At 40.0% G+C, this 18,983-nt stretch overlaps 1 protein-coding gene and 1 pseudogene across 8 annotated transcripts in view; both read left to right on the forward strand.

The window, feature by feature from the left end:
- Phactr2 (phosphatase and actin regulator 2) overlaps positions 1 to 18,983 on the forward strand; it is a 271,825-nt gene that overhangs the window by 126,937 nt on the left and 125,905 nt on the right. The window lies entirely within an intron of this gene.
- Positions 1,147 to 18,172, forward strand: LOC147824229 (replication factor C subunit 4 pseudogene; annotated as a pseudogene).

Raw genomic sequence — 18,983 nt, forward strand, 5'->3', positions numbered from 1 at the left:
ATTTTAAATGGGTGAATTGTATGCTATTCGAGTTATATATAGCTCAATAAAAAACACATTTAAAATTCACAAACAATAGATGAGTACGGATATGGAATATGTTACTGATTATAGGGGTTTTTTTACATTTCTTTGCTTTCGTCTGCTGTCCCAGATATTTCTTAGAGAAAAAATCTGAAGCAGAGATTTACAATCTATTGTATGAAAGCAACAGAATTGCTAGGGAAAAAAATGGGAAAAGATGATTGCAATACAGTATTTTCCTTTATGATTTACTTTAAGTTTCAGTTTTAGCTCTGTACTTTGCATCTACCCCATACCAGTCATTCTCTTTCTTTGGAACCTTTAGGCAGTGTCCCCAGTGACAGGGCTGAGTGTGTCTACTGAGAATCAAATGTGGTTTCCACCAAAGTCACTTCCCCCAAATTGACAGATAAGAGATAGAAGAGCAGCAGCAGATGGACTGTTTTCTCCTAGTCTCTCTCAAGATCAGTTATTCCACTAACTGAACTTCTCATTCTAAGCTGACAACAGGGGGGACTATTTTTTTTTTTGTATTAAATTCTTTTATTGGTGCATTGTAGGTATACAACACAATTACATTTCTCATTGGGAATTGTACCTTTACATAATGCATCTTGGTTCTTATTTTTTCCCCATTCCTAGCCCTCCCTTCACGCCGTCCACCCTTCCCTATTTACAAAGATTTTATTTCCATTTTTTCCATTTCTCATCATTTTTTCCTTTCCCTTCTTTCCTTTCCCCTGCCCCTCCCACTACCCCTACCCCTTTAGACCTTTTCTTCCTCTTTTACATTATCTATCATTCATTCTAATCATTGGCACATTTTAGGTATACAATATAATGACATTCATCATTGGAAATTTGCACCTTTACATAGTCTCTCTTGGTTCTTATTTTTCACCCTTGCCCAGCCCTCCCTTCAACCCCTCCAGTCCTCCCTATTTACAAAGATTTTGTTCCTATTTTTCCATTTTCTCATATTAATCAGGGGGGACTATTTTAAAATAAGAAACATCAGTGGAGGGGAACGGAAATCCTGGGGTAAATTACAACTCCTACATTCATTGGCTTTTGTTTGCAAGCCAAACTTGACAGGGGCGGGGGGGCGGGGCCGACAGCCTCAAAGTCTGGGGCAGGGTCGCCTAGTAGGATGCACTATGCTGTAGGATCAGCCTACTCTCCTGACCCGGGGCTTGCTTTGACCTTGGCAAACTCAGTTAGCTGTAGGGCAGAGCTTTTGTGTCTGCAGACTGAGGGTTCTCTCAGTCTTTCCTGGCGGCAGCAGTCTATGATTTTATGACTTTGCAACCTATGTGGAATTTTCTGGAACATCAGTGCCAAATGAGGATACAAGTAAATGAATTTGTGATTGAATGAATATTGTGCCCCGTGTGTTGATGAATAAATGGCATCGTAGGAGCAATTCCATGACTTTTCTAAAGGCCTCTGGAGCTGTAACTGATTAGCATGACATTTTAAATTAATGACAAACTGAAAGAGCACGTCTATTAGTTTTTGCAGTCTACAAATAGCTGAGCAGGCTGACATGTTAATTCCTAAACTTAGGTCTCAAAAACTAACCACCACGCTCCAAGGGAGCAGAGGTTCAACTGGCCATAGTGAAAGTCTAAATATTTTGGATGTTGGATGACCGTAAACTCAATTTAAACTAAGTTTGATGTAGTTCATCTTTTAAAAAAAAATTGTAGTCTAATTTACATACAATGAAATAAAAGCATATTTTAAGAGAACAACTCTGAATTTTGACAACACCCATGTATCCACATCCCTGTCAAGACACCAAATATTTCCATCTCCCGAAAGATCCCTCCTGCCCCTGCCAGTCAGCCACACCCATGGGCAACCACTGTCCAATCTCTTTCACCTAACAGTAGTTTTTCTGGTCCCTGTAGACAGAGACACAGAATCGTACTCCTCTGTGTCTGGTTTCTTCCACTGGGCAGAATGGCTTGGAGAGGCATCCATTCCCCAGGAAGAGGCAAGCCCAGCATGCTGGAAATTCACTGAGGCGTCCCTTGGAATCCACAGCCTTGGAAGGGAGGGCAGAGGAGAAGAATTGAGCCTGGGGAGGAGGAGGCTGAGGCGGGGGAGAGCTGCTCAAGGCTGTGGCTGGGCCAGTTATGCCACCCGTGTTAGTCTGGCATTGCATGTGGGCCACCTCTCCGGGAGGGAGGAAGTACCTTGGGCAGGACTTTGGTTTTAGCTAGAGAACCACGCCCTCAGAGGGCTGCCAGCTGAGGGCAGCCTGCAGCAACTCTGGCTCCTGGCAACGGGGGGAATAAGGGCTTTATTTCTGAGGGATGCTGTATTGTTGAGTAGGATTCCATGAAACAATGTGACTGAATGCATTTACCTGTCCTGTTGATACATCTTTCACTTGTTCCAGGCTGGGCTGTTTAGAATGAAAAAGCTCAGGAGCTGTGGCACATACCTATAGTCCTAGCTACTCAGGAGGCTTAGGCAGGCCCAGGAGTTGGAGATAAGTCTGGGCAACATAAGAAGACCCTGTCTTGAGAAAGGGAGAGAGAGAGAGAGAGACAGAGAGAGAGAGAGAGAGAGAGAGAGAGAGAGAGAGAGAGAGAGAGGTGAAGAAAGGGAAAACATGACTTTTTATGGATATATGTTTTCATTTCTCTTGGAAAGAGAGACAGAGCATTTCTGAGTCATAGGATAGGCATATGTTTAAGTTTACAAAAACTGTCAGACTAAACTTCCAAATTGCAGATTATCATTTTACACCCCTCCTGGCGATGTATGAGAGCCCAGTTGCTATACATTCTTGACAACACTTGGGATATCCAGTCTTTTTAATTTTAGAAAAGACTTGAAAAACTTCTCAGCCAGTTAGATGGAGATGTTAGAGGGGATTTCTGCTTGGGTAGAGTTTGGGCTACATGGATATGAATCTCTGAGACACGAACAGCGCGATTTAAGATAAATTTCTATAGCCAAAATCACATTTGACCCATTGACTTCCTTTACTGTTTTGGAGATATACTTCAATGTCAAAATCAATTTTAAAATTAAATTCTTGAAGTTCAGGTTAAATTTAAATTGGAACTTAAAACTGAAATGGAAGTTGAACCTCAAGTGGTAAAAGTCTCCTGTTTTGAAAGTGAGTTACAGTGCATAGGTTCTTTTTCCTAGTAGATTCTTTCAATCAAATAGATGTGGATAATGTGCTTCACTGGACGTTAAGTTTCAGCTCCTACATGCAGGGCCAAGCTCCAAGCATCTCACATACAGTCTACCAATGAAACCTCACAATTGGTTCACACAGGTACCAGTGTCATCACACACATTTTTAAAATGAGGAAATGACAGGGAAATATTGAACTGCTCCATTCGACAAATATAGAGAGTCCTCAAAAAAGAAAGCCAGCAATTCCATTTGATCCAGCTATTCCCCTCCTAGGTGTCTTCCTGAAAGAGTTGAAGATATCATATTACAGTGATACATGAATACCCATGTTTCAGCAGCACAAATCATAATTGCTTAATCTTGGAAGAAGCCTATATGTCCATAGGCAGATGAATGGATAAAGAAAATATGGTATTTACACACAATGGAGTACTACTCTGCCGTAAAGAAAGACAAACTTTCAAACTTTCATCTCCAAAGGAAAAGGAGATGAAAAAGGAATTGAGATGTGTTATGCACATGTACCAACTCCCCACAAGGAACATAAACATGCTGCAAACATGGACTAATAAAAAAATTTAAAAACAAATATTTATTGATTGCCACTACCAAAGGGACAAGCCAATAAACACACAAAAATATATGGTTTCTTTCAAAGTTCTAATGGCAGTAGTGTGAGATAAGATCTGTCTTTCCCTCTATCAAGAATGGGCCATTTCACTCCTGCTGGCTCTTTGGTCTATGTTTTCTTTATTTGTGAGAGCGATTGGGAAGATACGATGATGTGCACTACCCATAGCTGATGCCTAAGAATTGCAGCTGTGGGTCCAATGATGTGAGTGTCAAGAACAGAGCACAGGTCACAGTCCCCAGGGCTGGAGGTCACACGTTGGACTCTTTCAGATTTGGATGACTTCCTAAGAACTCTTTCTGCAATTAGATGTCCTGCTGGGGAGGGACACTTAGGTTATGGGAGAATAATATTTTGGAATGAGATATGACACAGGTTCACAAAAGCCTTTTTGTGGGTGTGGTACTGGAGATCGAACCCAGGGCCTTCACACTAAGCTACATCCTCAGGCCTTTTTTATTTTGAGACAGGATCTTGCAAATTTTCCTAGGCCTCAAACTTGCAATCCTCCTGCCTCAGCCTCCTAAGCACAAATTTTTGGATAATACAAGCTCCCTTTCCCCCCAGCTGCTGGTTACAGTCTGCCCCCTCAGCTAGTCTAGTGTTTCCTTCTTCCAAAACCAGAGTTAACAGGAACCATCCCCCCACTTTGCTCAGTTTGCCCTGTGCGCAGTGATTCATCAGCCAATGGCTGCACCTGGTTAGCTTTAGCACTGCTGTATTTCAACCAGATCAGTTTTTAACAAGACAGAGGCCAGTTAGCTTGGAAGAGAAATTGACTAGAGCTCTAACTGGGCACACTGAACACTTAAATGCATAGACTGATCAGGTACATGTTACGTGCAATTATGACAATATTCAGAGTCTATATTTTCTCAATTACTGCTACATTACTGCAAAATACTGATCTGTAAATGGTTTTCTTTTGACACTTTTGCTTACTGATGTAACTGACAGTAAGCCTGCTTCCAGCATTTCTACTGCATCCTCAGATGCCTTTTCCTGTCTTACAGATGTAAAAAATGTATTGGTACATATCACATTCAGTCACTCATTCATTCATATATAAAATACTGAGCCCTTAGCCATGTTCTAACTGTCCCTGTGTTCGGGGTAATTAAGTCATGACAAGTGACATTCAGCCCAGTGAGGGTGAAGGGGAGGAACAGACACAGGTGAAATCCCACTGAGGATGTTGCTATGGGAATATATAGATCAAGGACCCCAAGGTGTGACATATAGCAGCATGTCCCTTAGTAAACAAAATGTGGCAGAAGTGGAATCCAGATATTGACAGTCAACCCAAGTAGATGGAGAAAACAAAACCTTAGAGGAGGATGTGTCCTTCCGATAGTAACAAAAGACAGAGGCGCACACAGGCGTGCCAACCAAGGTTTAGGTAAACCCAGACAGGTGATAGGAAAAAAGTAAGCTATGAAATATAAGTAGCTACAGTGTTCACAAGTTGTGAAAGGAAGTCTCAGTCTTCAGGTGACAACAGCAGTGATCAGGCTCTGGAGATTTCTATATTGCCATAAATAATGGAATACAGCAGAAATACTCATAGCCTGTTTTGCATAAAATAAAAACTCAACAAACTATGATCATATTTAACATGGAAACAAATGGTAAAATTAATCACCCTAGAATCACAGAACCAGGTGGGAAATCCATGTTAGTGTTGATTGTTTTATTAATAAATGTAATATTATATTCAGCATTGGTTCACAGAAATAACAGCACTGCATATACACCTATGAAGAAGAAATCAAATAATGGGGAAAAAACAGTTGGAACTTTTTAGCTTTATGTAGGTTTTGGAATATTCATAGCACGACAAAATCTATAGCATTTTCCACTGAAAAACAAATACGTATTTTAGCATATAACAATCATTTTGCAAATACAATAAAAGCCTTTCAAGTGGTTAACAAAACATGGTTATGTTTTGTTGCATATTGTGCCCTTTTCTAGTTTGTGAGAACTGACCTTGAGCATTCTCAAAATTGAAAGCCCTCTACTTGAAGAAGTTGGGGAAGGGAAACCCTGCAGTGAAAGAGCCTCATTGAATCAGACAGCGTGTGTGGATTTACAATGGCAATATTCTAAGTGCGTTTTGTATGTCTCCTTCTTAATTGTGTGATTATATGATTTCTCCCGGAGTCAATCTCGTTTTGATGAAAGATTAAGTAGGAACACCTACCTGTGAGCTGCCTGGCTGCCTTGCCTTTCCGAGCTCCCATCTATGTCACCTGTCCGGAGAATGTGTCAACTCTGCCTAATTGAGAAGTAATTTGCAGTTACTGAAATCCATTTTATATTAAAAAGCCTCTTCCGATAGGTGCACCTTTCTCTGGAGCATTGTTTGACTTAGACACATTTTTTAGGTTTCGATTTATGTTCTAAAAAAACAAAGTATTTTAAAGGAACAAACCTTATACCTTTTTTTCTGTTTTAAAATTCCAGGAACATAAAAGTAAAGAGCAGTTGAAGTTAGGCGTGCTAAACATAAGAAACCACTTATTTTGTTTGTGGGTCCCTTAAGATGGTTTGCAGTTTGAAAGATAGAATTGTGCTACAAATAAAAAATATGACAGAGATATATTTACTTTAAAGAAAAAAAATAAGCAATGACTAGTTCTTCATCTGTTTTTCATTATTAAATGCTGAGCTATTTAATAAGGAAAGCGATTTAAATACCAAGTGATTTAAATAGCAAGGAAAGTGATTTTAATAGTGATTTAAAATGTGCCTGTATTTTTCCCTCAATGCAAAATAATAAGTTTTCAATCACCTTTTCGGTAGTGATGCTTTTGTTTTGTTCTACCGGGCAATCCTGTTTTTCATCATAAATTGTCTTCTCCTAATTCCAATGACTTACTCATAGATGCAGAGGATTCTCTTAATATCTTGAGTCAACCCTTGCTTCTCACAGAGATAAAGAAAGTACTGAATCTACCACAGCAGTTAATCGCTTGGTTGTAGATTTAGTGTTTGGTTTTTGGATTTTCGATCTTATTTTGTTGGTACCCTCGCTTTTATTATTCCTTTTCTTACTCTCTTCTGGTTTTCTTTTTAGCTTCAACAGTTTAATACTTACTAAATTAGTTTGTGTGATTGTATTCTTCTTCCCTGTGTAAATCTTTCTTTTTTAATAAACGCAACTAAAACTTTACATATACTTCTCCTTACTACATTAGCTTCTTCATCCCACATTTTTTGTACTTTCATAGTTGTTTGGTCCTAAACAATTTATAAATTACTATGTGATTTTCTGATCCTTGTGTGTTTTTACTTTCCAAAAGTATATGGGAGAGTTTATTGTTTGTCTTATTCTTGTTGATTTCTAATTTAATTACATTGTCATCAGAGATTAGGGATTGTGTAATATGAATTCTTTAAAAGGTACTGATATTTCTCTTGTAATCCATTATTTACTGGTGCATATTTACCATTTCTTTCTTCATGGTTCTGGGGATCAAACCCAGAGCCATATGTGTGCTAGGCAAGCACTTTACCACTGAGCTACAGCTCTAGCCCTATATTTGCTATTTCTTGAGTTCTATCCAGTCTTTATTTATACATATTACATCAAGTTTGATCAATAGAATCATTCAAATCCATACATTTAAAAATGTTTTGTTTCCTTGATCATAATACTTTTGGATGGTATGCTAAAAATCTCTCCATATTATTGTATATCTGTCCACTTTCCTTAAAATTCTGTTATTGCTTTATGTATTTCAAACTTCTGGTGTCAAAGGCACACTAGGTGATAATTTGTACATCTCATTAATTAATTGATTAATCTGCCATTATGGTGGTTCACTCTGTGCTGTTTACCATTTTGTCTTTAATTTTAATTAACCTATTACTAATATTGCTATACCAGTTTTCCTGTTGTAAGCATTTGCTTAGTTTATATTTTCAGCTTTTGTTGTTTCGCGTGTGTCTCCTAAAACTACCAGACAGAGTGATATGTTGTATTCCTGCTTTTTCTGATAGTTTTTCCTCTGTCATTAGATAAGAAAGATTATTCCCTTTACATTTATTGAGACTACTGATTTGGACTCACTTGTCTTATTTTTTTTTTAATTTTATGAAAAACAAAAGTTCATAACAAAATAATAACTGAATAACAATAGTTGATACACTGTGTATCATCTTCCAAGTTCATTTTAATCTGCATTATCTGCATGCTTTATTTTTTTCTCTCATTTTATTTTCACAATATTCGGATTAGTGAAACTTTCCCAAATTTTTTTAATTGATTGATTTGGAAGCTTATTGTTGTATTTTTCTATTATTTGAAACCAGAAATTTTCCTGGCAAAGTCTACACTTAGAACACGAAAACCTCAGCATATGTTAAAAATTCGCTGACTACCTCTTCATGTTGCACAACCAATAGTTTATTAAATTCACCATCACTTACATTCTGTACTCACCGTTGTTTCTTGCATACCACCCTTACCTCTGGGTTTAGTTTCATTTTTGCTGAAGAGTAGAAGTTTTTGGTAATTAACCATTTTTCAGTTAATAGTTGATTTAGTGAATGATTGTTTTCCTGCATATGAAATTCTAAATTGATGATTATTTCCCCCACAACACTAAGAAAACTGTAATTCTATCGACTTCTTGAATTTATTGTGATTTCTTAAACTTTCACCTGTCTACTATCTACCACTTTTAAAATTTTCTCTTTAATCTTCATACTCAGCGTCACTAGGATGTGTTTAGATACTGTTTAGGATTGATTGTTTTCCCCCTTAGTGACACATAATTGTTTTTATTCTCTACTTGGGTGTCTAGTGAACATCTGAAACTAAACTTCTAATTTCCTGCCTTGAACCTATTTCCCTTGCTATTGTCCTAGTTTTAATTAGTGACAGCTCGACCCTTCCAATTGCTCAGAAAGTATTTTTAAGTCTTTCTTGTTTCTTCTCTTTTCTCCTACACAAATTTAATCCGTGAAGAAACCTAACTGTATCTTCAAAATGTACCTAGAATCCGGGCGTATTTCACCACTTTCATGGCTGCCAACTCGGTCGAAGGCACCATTATTTACTGCCTAGATTATTCTCAGTCTCTGTCTCCCCTCTTCCCACCTTGTCTTCTCCGTCGTCCATTCAGAAGCCACAGCGCTCATAAAACATGAAGTCAGGGCACGACGTACTCGTTCCCGCCCTGCCCTGAGCGGGCCCCGGCTGGCGGGAAATGCGGGGGCTGTGTCTGTGAGTTTCCTGGCCGGTAATTCCCGCGCTGGGGGACTGAAGTGAGACTTCGCGACCACCTAGTCGTTTCCCCATCCCGAATCTCGGGAAATGTGGCGGCGACGCGCTAGCCACGCCGACGACGAGCGGCTGAAAGGCCCAGGTTGTGGGGGTCCAGCGCGGGAAGCCGGTTTGCAGGGTGAAGTAATCATGCAGGCATTTCTAAAAGGAACATCGATCAGTACGAAACCACTGTCAACCAAGGATCAAGGAGTCGCTGCCACTGCAGAAAACAGTGGAGAGAACAAGAAAGTCAAACCTGTTCCATGGGTGGAAAAATACCACCCAAAATGTGTGGATGAAGTTGCTTTCCAAGAAGTAGTTGCAGTGCTGAAAAAATCTTTAGAAGGAGCTGACCTTCCTAATCTCTTGTTTTATGGGCCACCTGGAACTGGAAAGACATCTACTATTTTGGCAGCAGCTCAAGAACTCTTTGGGCCTGAACTGTTTCGATCAAGAGTTCTAGAGTTAAACGGATCCGGTGAACGTGGAATACAAGTAGTTCGAGAGAAAGTGAAAAATTTTGCTCAGTTAGCTGTACCAGGAAGTCGTTCAGATGGGAAGCCATGTCCTCCTTTTAAGGTTGTGATTTTGGATGAAGCAGATTCTATGACCTCGGCTGCTCAGGCAGCTCTAAGATACACCATGGAGGAGTCAAAAACCATACGATTCTGTAACTATGTCAATCGAATAATTGAACCATTGACCTCTAGATGTTCAAAGTTCCGCTTCAAGCCTCTCTCAGATAAAATTCAACAGCAACGGTTATTAGACATTGCTAAGAAGGAAAATGTCAAAATTAGCAATGAGGGAATAGCTTATCTTGTTAAAGTGTCAGAAGGAGACTTAAGGAAAGCCATTACACTTCAAAGTGCTACTCAAGTAACAGTGGAAAGGAAGTCACAGAAAAAGTGATCACAGACATTGCTGGGGTAATACCAGCTGAGACAATTGATGGAATATTTGCTGCATGTCAGAGTGGCTCTTTTGACAAACTGGAAGCTGTTGTGAAGAACTTAATAAATGAAGGTCATGCAGCAACTCAGCTTGTAAATCAAGTTCGTGATGCAATTGTAGAGAATGATAACCTTTCTGACAAACAGAAGTCTATTATGACAGAGAAACTTGCTGAAGATGGTAAATGCTTAGCAGATGGTGCTGATGAACACCTGCAATTGATAAGCCTTTGTGCAACTGTGATGCAGCAACTAACTCAGAATTGTTAGTCTGAAAACTGACCAAGAGCTCACAAGAAATGCTTTGTAAAATACAGGTTGTGAAAATAAAAATGACCAAACTACCTTTAAAAAAAAGAAAAAAAACAACACATGAAGTCAGCACAAGTTATTACTTTGTTCAAATCTGTGATCACATTCCTGTCTTACTTATAGTAAAAGCTAAAGACTTTATGGTCAAGTACAAGGCCCTATGTGGTTTATAGCTCCCTTCTCATTCCCACCACCTTAATCCACTCCAGTATCACTGGTTCCCTTAGGTTCGGCAAATACGCACTATGCTCCTATCTTTATGTTAATTGGGTTTTCTGCTTGGAACACTTAACCCACATAGCCACATGGTAGACTATATCGCTTCCTTTTCTCAATGAGAACTATCGTCACCCAAAAGTCCAATTGCTGTTGTACCTTTCTTCATTTCATAACACTTTTCATCGTCTAGATTTCTATAAAATTTACTAATTTATACGTTCAGGACTTATTTTCTGTTATTTGATTAGAATGCAACTTCCGTGAGCAAAAGCATTTTGCTTTTTGTATAATTCTGTATCCCAAATACCTAGAACAGAGACAAATACAAAGAAGGTACATAATAAATACATGTTATATGACTAGTAAATCAATACACAAGCTCTTGTTAGTGCAGAATGATCATATACATAGTATAATATGTGTATTTTCATGTAATAGGAATACAATAAAATACAGTTATGACACAGAGCTCATTTATTGGGAAATGGATCAAGAAAGTTTGGTACAGCCACATAATGGAGGCCTATGCAGAACAAAAAGGAACACAGTATGGACACACAAAAAAGCATGGACAAATATCAGAAACATCAAGAGAAGCCAGCTTAAAAAAACAACCAAAAATCCTGCATAGGGTGCTTTTATTAGTTAGCTGTTCCGTTGCTGAGACACAATACTCAACACCCAAAGCTTAAAGGAGGAAAGGTTTAATTTGCTCATGGTTTCAGGAGAGCCCAGCCTAGGGTCGGCAGGCTCCAAGATACAAACCTCATGGTCGAAGAGGATGGCAAGGCAAAACTTCCCGTTTCATGGTGCTGGGAAGAGCTAGGAGCAGTGCCAGAGAGGAAGGGACAAGGAACCGTGCATAGTGCTCAAGGCCAGGCCTCGGTGGCCACCCAGACACACCCAGGACCACGCTTTGCTAATCTGGTAGGTGTTTCTGACTCCAATGAAGTGGACGTATCGGGAAGTTGACATATGAGGATTAATAGTCACAGGTATTCTTCTATGTATATGAAATTTTAGAAAATCAAAACAATAGAAGCAAAGTAGGTGTCATAATCACTTTTTCATCACTGGGACAAAATACCTAACACTCACAGCTTAAAGGAAGAGAGATTTACTTGGGCTCACAGCTTTAGTCCACGGTCAGCTGGCTCGAGGGCAGAAACAGGATGGCAGAGGAGCACGGTGAAGAAAAAGATCTTCAACTCATGGCAGCCAGGAAGCAGAGAGAGGGAGAGAGGGAGATACTTGGGACAAGAATAGGCCCTTCCCAGTCACACCCCCAGGGACCACTGCCACCGAGGCCCACCTCCTAACACAGCACACTTAGCTACTGAATTCATCGATGCACGAATGCACTGATGAGTACAGCGCCCCATGATCCATTCACCTTCCAAAAGCCCCACCTTCAAACACAGTGGACATCTGCAGAACATTCTAGATCTACACTGTCACACCAGGTCAGAAGAAACTGCATGCAAGGCTGTAACCCAGCATGGGGTGAGACAGGATGGTTGCAGGCTACATGTTCACTGAAACTCATGAAACTATTCATTTGAAATAGGTACATTTGGGGGTTTATAATTTGTTCCTCAGAAGCTCCAGCAATAAACGTAGTTAACACTGACAAATATAAATATAATTACTACTGACGAAATGCCATCAAAATGTAATATTTCTTTAACTTAGGAACCACTCCACAGTCTCGAGGTATCTTCAGAATGAGTTGTTGACTCTTTGTGGGAAAGATGTGGTCCAGAGCTTTCCCTGGGCAGCCCTGCCCACATCCTTAACACCTACAGAGGCCGCTGCCATTGTGGTACCCGTTAGAATCATCTGTCCCTAAGCTTCCACACCCAGCTTCTGCCTTAAAGCACCAATGGGAGTGGCACTGGACGAGGTTGCTGTCTCACTAACTTTCCAGCTGGTGCACAGAAGTTCTGAACCCATGGCAGGTGCCCTGCCAGTTCTAGGTGAATGATTTGCTGATTGTTTAAATAGAGCGCTGTATGCAAGAACTGATGTAGATAACCACAGGTGGATTCGATATCTCTTTGTTGTTGTTTGAGACAAGGTCTCACTGTACATTTCAGGCTGACTTTGATCCATGTAGCTTAGGCTGGCCTTGCACTCGTGGCAGTTCTCCTGCCTCAGCCTTCTGGATGCTGGGATTAAAGGGTCGGTCTAATTTACTTTCTGGCTATGGAGTCAGCCTCTTATTATCAAAATCATATATAAATTCACAGATGCAGTTTGTTTTTCCACATTTGAAGTTGGTGTCACTAACGAGTTAACATAAACGCTTATTTTTCTATTTATCCGACATGAATTGAGCACTCTCTTTGTGCCATACAGATACCTTGTTGGGGACTAGGGATGGGTGTGATGGTTACTAAAATAATGACTGAGACTTAACTTTAAGCAGTTATTTGTGTAAATTGGGCAGTAATTATTAAAGATGTCCCTAAGGTCTTTTCTCTATAGATTTGAGTCAGGAAATGAAAGAGGGTTAATTTTATAGCAGTTATCAGAGTTTTAAGTACCACGGATAGATACTTTGTTTTACTTACAAATCAAAGCACAGACACTTTTCCTCCTGGGGTGGAAGGAAAGTTTTTGGAAAAGGAAATTCCGGGACCACTCCCCTTGCAGCCTTTATTTTTCCAGGTCTTTATTTACTTTCCAAATGTCAGCTCGCTCACACAGTCAGCACTGGCGGGGCTCAGCAAGCTCTCCACAGATCTGGCTGAGGGCATGGCCAAGGCAAGGCATTTGGTTAATCCTGTTAGCTTGAGTGAAGGAAACTCAGGAAATTCATCATATAAAAATATGAGAACAATAGGAAAGAAAAGCTTGTCATACAGGTTTGTTTCCAGTTCTGCCTAACTGTGGAATGTGTTTGTCTCTCCTACTGCTGCGTAATATAGCTAGGAAGTCCCAGTCCTAATTAACATTAGTATCGTCGAGTTAAAACTACCACCTTGCAGAACTGTCAAATGAAAGGACCGGTAAGCACTTAGATGCAAGTGCTGTAGAGTAACATTTTAAAAAGTAAACGCTAGTTACATATCCAGGATTTTAGCTGAACGTGTAATGTCCCCTAAAACTTCTATTTCCTTAGAGATGGTCATATTTTCCTGAGAAGGCTACCTTTTACATAATGTAGGCAACTTTTTTAAAATATAAAGTTTTTTTAAAAGGCAGTAAACACAACTACCTGAACACTTAAACATTTTTGTATTGTAAGTTTTTAGTTTCCGAGATATGTATGTGTGTGTATGTCCTTTACCTGATTATTAGAACCTCTTGTGTTAAAACATTCTTATCACTTAAAAAATTGCTCTCTAGCAATTCTGTCAGAGCAAGGAGGAAAGGCCACTTCCTCATTTTTTTTTATCTGATAACATTAGGAGGAAAGAAAATAATTGGTTAAAAGGATGCTTTTAGATGTGAGTTTCTGTTGTTTTTTCTGACCATGTGTCTAGAAAACAAACTGATAATTTTTTTAAAATCTTGTTTGGGAAATTGCTAGGTTTTAATTCATTTCTCTCCCTTTAGGTAAAGGTTTTCTATAGCTATGATTCCCATCACTTGCAAAAAGATTACTAATCGATTGTCTAGATCTTCATGGCCAAGCCCAGAAATAAAGGTGTCAGTTAACACAAGCCTCACATGCTGGTTCAGGGCCACTGCTATTCTGATCACCCATCTCATTTCCTGGGACTCTATCTGGTCCTTCTGTCCCTCCATGATCGCCACCCCCTAACTACTGGTGTCCCCCAGAGGAAGCTAGCAGACCCAGAAGTACCCGGATGAGGCAGGGACCCAGGATTAGAACTCCTGGTACCTGTTTTCTGAGATAGAAAGAAAGCTTCCTTCTTCCTCCCACCCCAAGCTTAGACTTGGCCACCTAGAAAAGTGTGGCAGTGACTGAAGTTATAGGATTTGGTAGTAGTGACTGTGGTCACTGTCCATTGTCTTCTCTAGCCACCAAACTGTAAGGCTGTACTGTAATTTGGACATCAAACTAATAGAAAAGGACTTCTTCACCAACAGTCTAGATTAGTAAAGTTTAGGTTTATGTCTGCTGTAACTTGTATCTAACAAATAGAGTGATCTCTATCCATGACAACTGCCACCTTTGTGTCATTTTGGGTGGAGCACAATGCCTGACAACCTAAGTACAACCTCTTTGTCATAGAAGTGCACTGGTTCCTGAGAGGGGAAGTTCTAAGTAATCCCCTCAATTTCATTTCTTTCTATAAGTAAATGGATAAATCACAGTTCTTGCAAGAGTTGAAAAATATTTAGACTGTCTAATGGAAAAATCAGTAAATGCCATTATTCTATGTTTTTTGGAAGTTTAGGTATAAACTATTCAAATTCCAACACAGTATGAGTTCATGGCAGTGGATTGTACCAGCAGTGAGCTAGAGGCAGGGCATCCAGGTCGAAAGCGAGATTTTCAATTTCAAGGAAACCTGCAAGCCAGTTGCCATCAATTTTGTTAGATGTTTGGTGGCTTTTTCAATCAGTTGTAGGAGGTTTTATATCATGGCAATTGGCAGACAGTACCGATCACAAATAGGGGCTTTCCTCCCCTGAGTCCAGCCCCAGTCAGGGGTAAAGCATTTACCAGAGTATCCTGGGTAAAAGACTTCTGGAAATACAGAACAGAGTGACCGATGGGATCAGTGCTGAACGATTATATGAGGATGACTTCTTCTCACTTAGGTACTGGCACCGATCTTGCTTGGCCTTTTTATAAATTCCCTGGAAAGGGGGCGTACACAGAGAAATGTCCTCTTTTTCAGATGACATTGAATCTTTCCAGTTTTCAACTATAAAGCCATGAGAGTAACACCCAGAACTATTGGTAAAACTATGTAGGTTCTAATAAAGTAGGAGTAAGGCAACGGGGGAGGGGAATCATCTTCAAATGCCCTTGTTAAGTGATAATTCCTGACCTCTATGTTTTGACCTCAAAATGAAATTTAGGGGTTGCTGTTTATTGCTTTTCCACGCCCATTAACATAATTGGTTAGCTGCTAAAAAGGCTAAAAACTGAGTTCCAGCAGACACTCTGGACACAGAATAGAAACCTTAGCACACACTTCCTGCAGCTTGGTGACGAGCTTCAAGGACAAGAGAATGGACTGGGAGGGTTCCTGAGAAAGCTGTAGGACCTGAGCCGGACTTATAAGAACCCCAGATGAGGCCAACGATTATATTAACTAGCAAATCACCAGAGCTCTTGAGTAAGGTAAATGTGGATGTATCAACACATCCTGAAAAGCTGGAACTATGGAGCTCCTCCTCCGGGATGTTTGAAAATAAAAATCCATAGAAGAAAAAAAATTCACCATTGTTTCTCAAGGGAAAGATGGAGTGATAGCAAAATATATTGTATCTCAAAGTTTAGCTTTCACCAATTTTAGAAATTATTACATGTACTATGGAAGGCAAGAAGCACGTGCCACTCATAGCCCGCTAGTACTGGGCAGGGATGTCTCCTACAATCACTTCTTCTAAAATAGATTAGAATGTGTGCATATTGCATATCTGTGAATGCCATACTTGTTAGCTGTATGATATGTGTAACAGCATGTACATCCATGCATGTGCTTATGTAAATGTGCACAAACTCACATATGCATATTTCTAGTGTTCTCAGATGGCGTCACACTCCTTTCTACCATGCGTGTGAGTGCATGCCAGGCACAGGAGTGCTATGGTGGGGTGGAGGGCATGTGCTTTCTGCAGTGAGAACCAAGCCTGCTGTGCTTGTCTTCAGAGGACTGGTCTTGATCAGCCGGGTTGCTTCTCTGGCAGTCACTGTCCATGTGGGTCCTGACCTTCAGGACAATTTGGGCACAGCTTCCTCCTTCGAAATTAGACCAGAGCCACCTCCTCCAGTTCTTTCTTGTGAGGTTGCACTCACTCTTGGCCTATTCTTCCCTGCCACACCTCCCCACTGCACACCAGTCTTTCATGGGAGGATTTCCCTAATGAATGACTTAAAAGACACAAAACATAGTCTTTCTAGCACTTGTGAAGCATCTACATGGCTATTTTGTACCACGAAGGATGCCAAAGGATTAAGATCATAACAGCTCTGATCTTTGATGACAGTGCTAGGTTTGAAAGTGTGTGGGCCGGGGATTTAGCTCAGTGGTTTCGCCGCCTGCTGTGCAAGCGCAAGGACCTGAGTTCAATCCCCAGTACCAAAAAAAAAAAAAAGTGTGTGTGTGTGTGTATGGTGCTGGGGATCACACCCAGGACCTTGAACATGCTAGGTGGGTGCTCTATCAGTGAATTATACTACTAGACTCCAAATAAAATTTTTTGAAGATAACAAACACATAAAACCTGCAAAAAAAGAAATTATTACATTTACTGTAGGTATGTATTTTAATGTGCAAGAATTTAACTATGTATTTCCTCTAATTGGTGCCCTTCTTTGACAGTTAAGTTAGTTCTGTCAGCAGGAGAAATAGTAAGACATTCCCACCCTCAATTCACGTGTAACTATTTTGTTTCCTAAGAGAACATAAAGCAAAGAAATGGAAGAGCCAACCTTAGAATTGTCTGATTCCACTGCTGAACGCCCCTGGGTGGGATACACTCTCAAAATACAAGATCTGTGTACTTCACAGGGACTGAGGTTTGATTTTATAGTCCTAATTAGAGCTCACATCTTTGTAAAGTCCGCAGTAATACCAGCTCTCTGGGAGGCGGAGGCAGGCAGGTCAGCCCAGCCTTGGTAATTTAGCAAGATTCTGTCTCAAAATACAAAAAAGGGAAGGGGACTGGGGATGTAGCTTGCGCAGGGGCTATAGATTGCATCCCTAGTATCAAACAAACAAACAAACAACAAACCAGAGTTTCTTGGGCTAGAGATGTTGCTCAGTTGTACTTACCTAGCACTGAGCAAACAAAACAAAAACAGGAAACCCCCAAGGTTTTCTTAAGCTTGAATGAGGCAAAGGAAAATGGATAATCAGTGACTCTCTTTTCTTCTTTTCTTTCTTTCGTCCCCCCAACCCCTTCTTCTTTGTGTGTGATCCTGGGAATTGAACCTAACACCTACACTAAATTACAGCCCCAACTTTTTTAACTTTTTACTTTGAGACAGGGTCTGACAAAGTTGGTAAACTGTCCAGGCTGGGCTCAAACTTGGGATCCCTAACCCTCAACCTCCTACAATGCTGGGGTTTCAGGTGTAGTGCAACCATGCCTGATTTGACATTATTTCAGGGAAACAATCATCCTTATAACAGGTATGTCCCTATATATATCCCTATAACAGATATATATTGTCCATCAACAGATGAATGGATATAGAAAATGTGGTATTTATACACAATGGATTACTACTCTGCCATGAAAAGGAAAAATTTGAATTATTTATAGGAAAATGGATGCACCTTGAGATTATAATGGTAACTGAAATAAATCAGACACACACTCTTAAATATCACATGGTTTCTCTTGTATGAGAATCCCAAAGTATAAATAAAGAGCAAAATAAAAGATCAATATGCTAATAGGAAATAGGGAGACTGCGTTTTCTCAAATGGGAAGAGGACCAAGGCTGGAGGGAGGAGGAGGGAGGGGACCTAAAAAAAAAAAAATATATATATATATATATATATATATATAGAGAGAGAGAGAGAGAGAGAGAGAGAGAGAGAGAGAGAGAGAGAGCGCACCAAAAAATGTATACACACACACACTTCAGGAAAAGAAAATCTTGCATAAAGATTTTAATACTAGATTTATTGAGTCATCACGAGATTAATAGACATTACCTTTGGCCTCTGCAGTTACAAGAGGTGCTCGAGGGGTGGCCATGAGCTTGCAGACGTTTATCAGCACGGCAGACTGCTGCTTGGGTAACCTTGGTCCCTGAGATTGCTGCACGTGCATTTTCAGTTTCTTCTCTGAGGGCCGGCAGTGTAGTGGGTTTTCCGTGATATACAACGTTCTCTTGGGTCCCCAGTATGAGGTTAACACTATCTGTTGAAAAAAATCATACGATTTTTCCTGAAGTGTGTGTACATTTTTTGGCTCTCTCTCTCTCTCCCTCTCTCTCTCTCCTCTCTCATATATATATGAAGTTTTTTTTAACAGTGCAGAGTTGATTGGGGTAAACTACAGAGGGAAAGCTGGCATGTTACCTAAATATAGCACTTTTATTTTTTGCTCTTTCATGAAATGTGTACATTCAGAAAGGTGCACAAGTCCCCTCGCACAGCTGACTCATGAAAGCAAACACATTCTGAAACCACCGTCCCTGTTAGCCCGCCAGCCACACGTACATTGCATCTAGAGTGCTCATCAAACTAATCGCCACTTGTAAAGACTGTTTATTAACCCACTTTGTTGCCACTGTTGTTGTTT

The sequence above is a fragment of the Heterocephalus glaber genome, unplaced genomic scaffold (genome assembly GCF_053883595.1).
Source record: "Heterocephalus glaber isolate CG9 unplaced genomic scaffold, H.glaber_assembly_v1.0 deba00001550, whole genome shotgun sequence".
NCBI classification, from domain to species: domain Eukaryota; kingdom Metazoa; phylum Chordata; class Mammalia; order Rodentia; family Bathyergidae; genus Heterocephalus; species Heterocephalus glaber.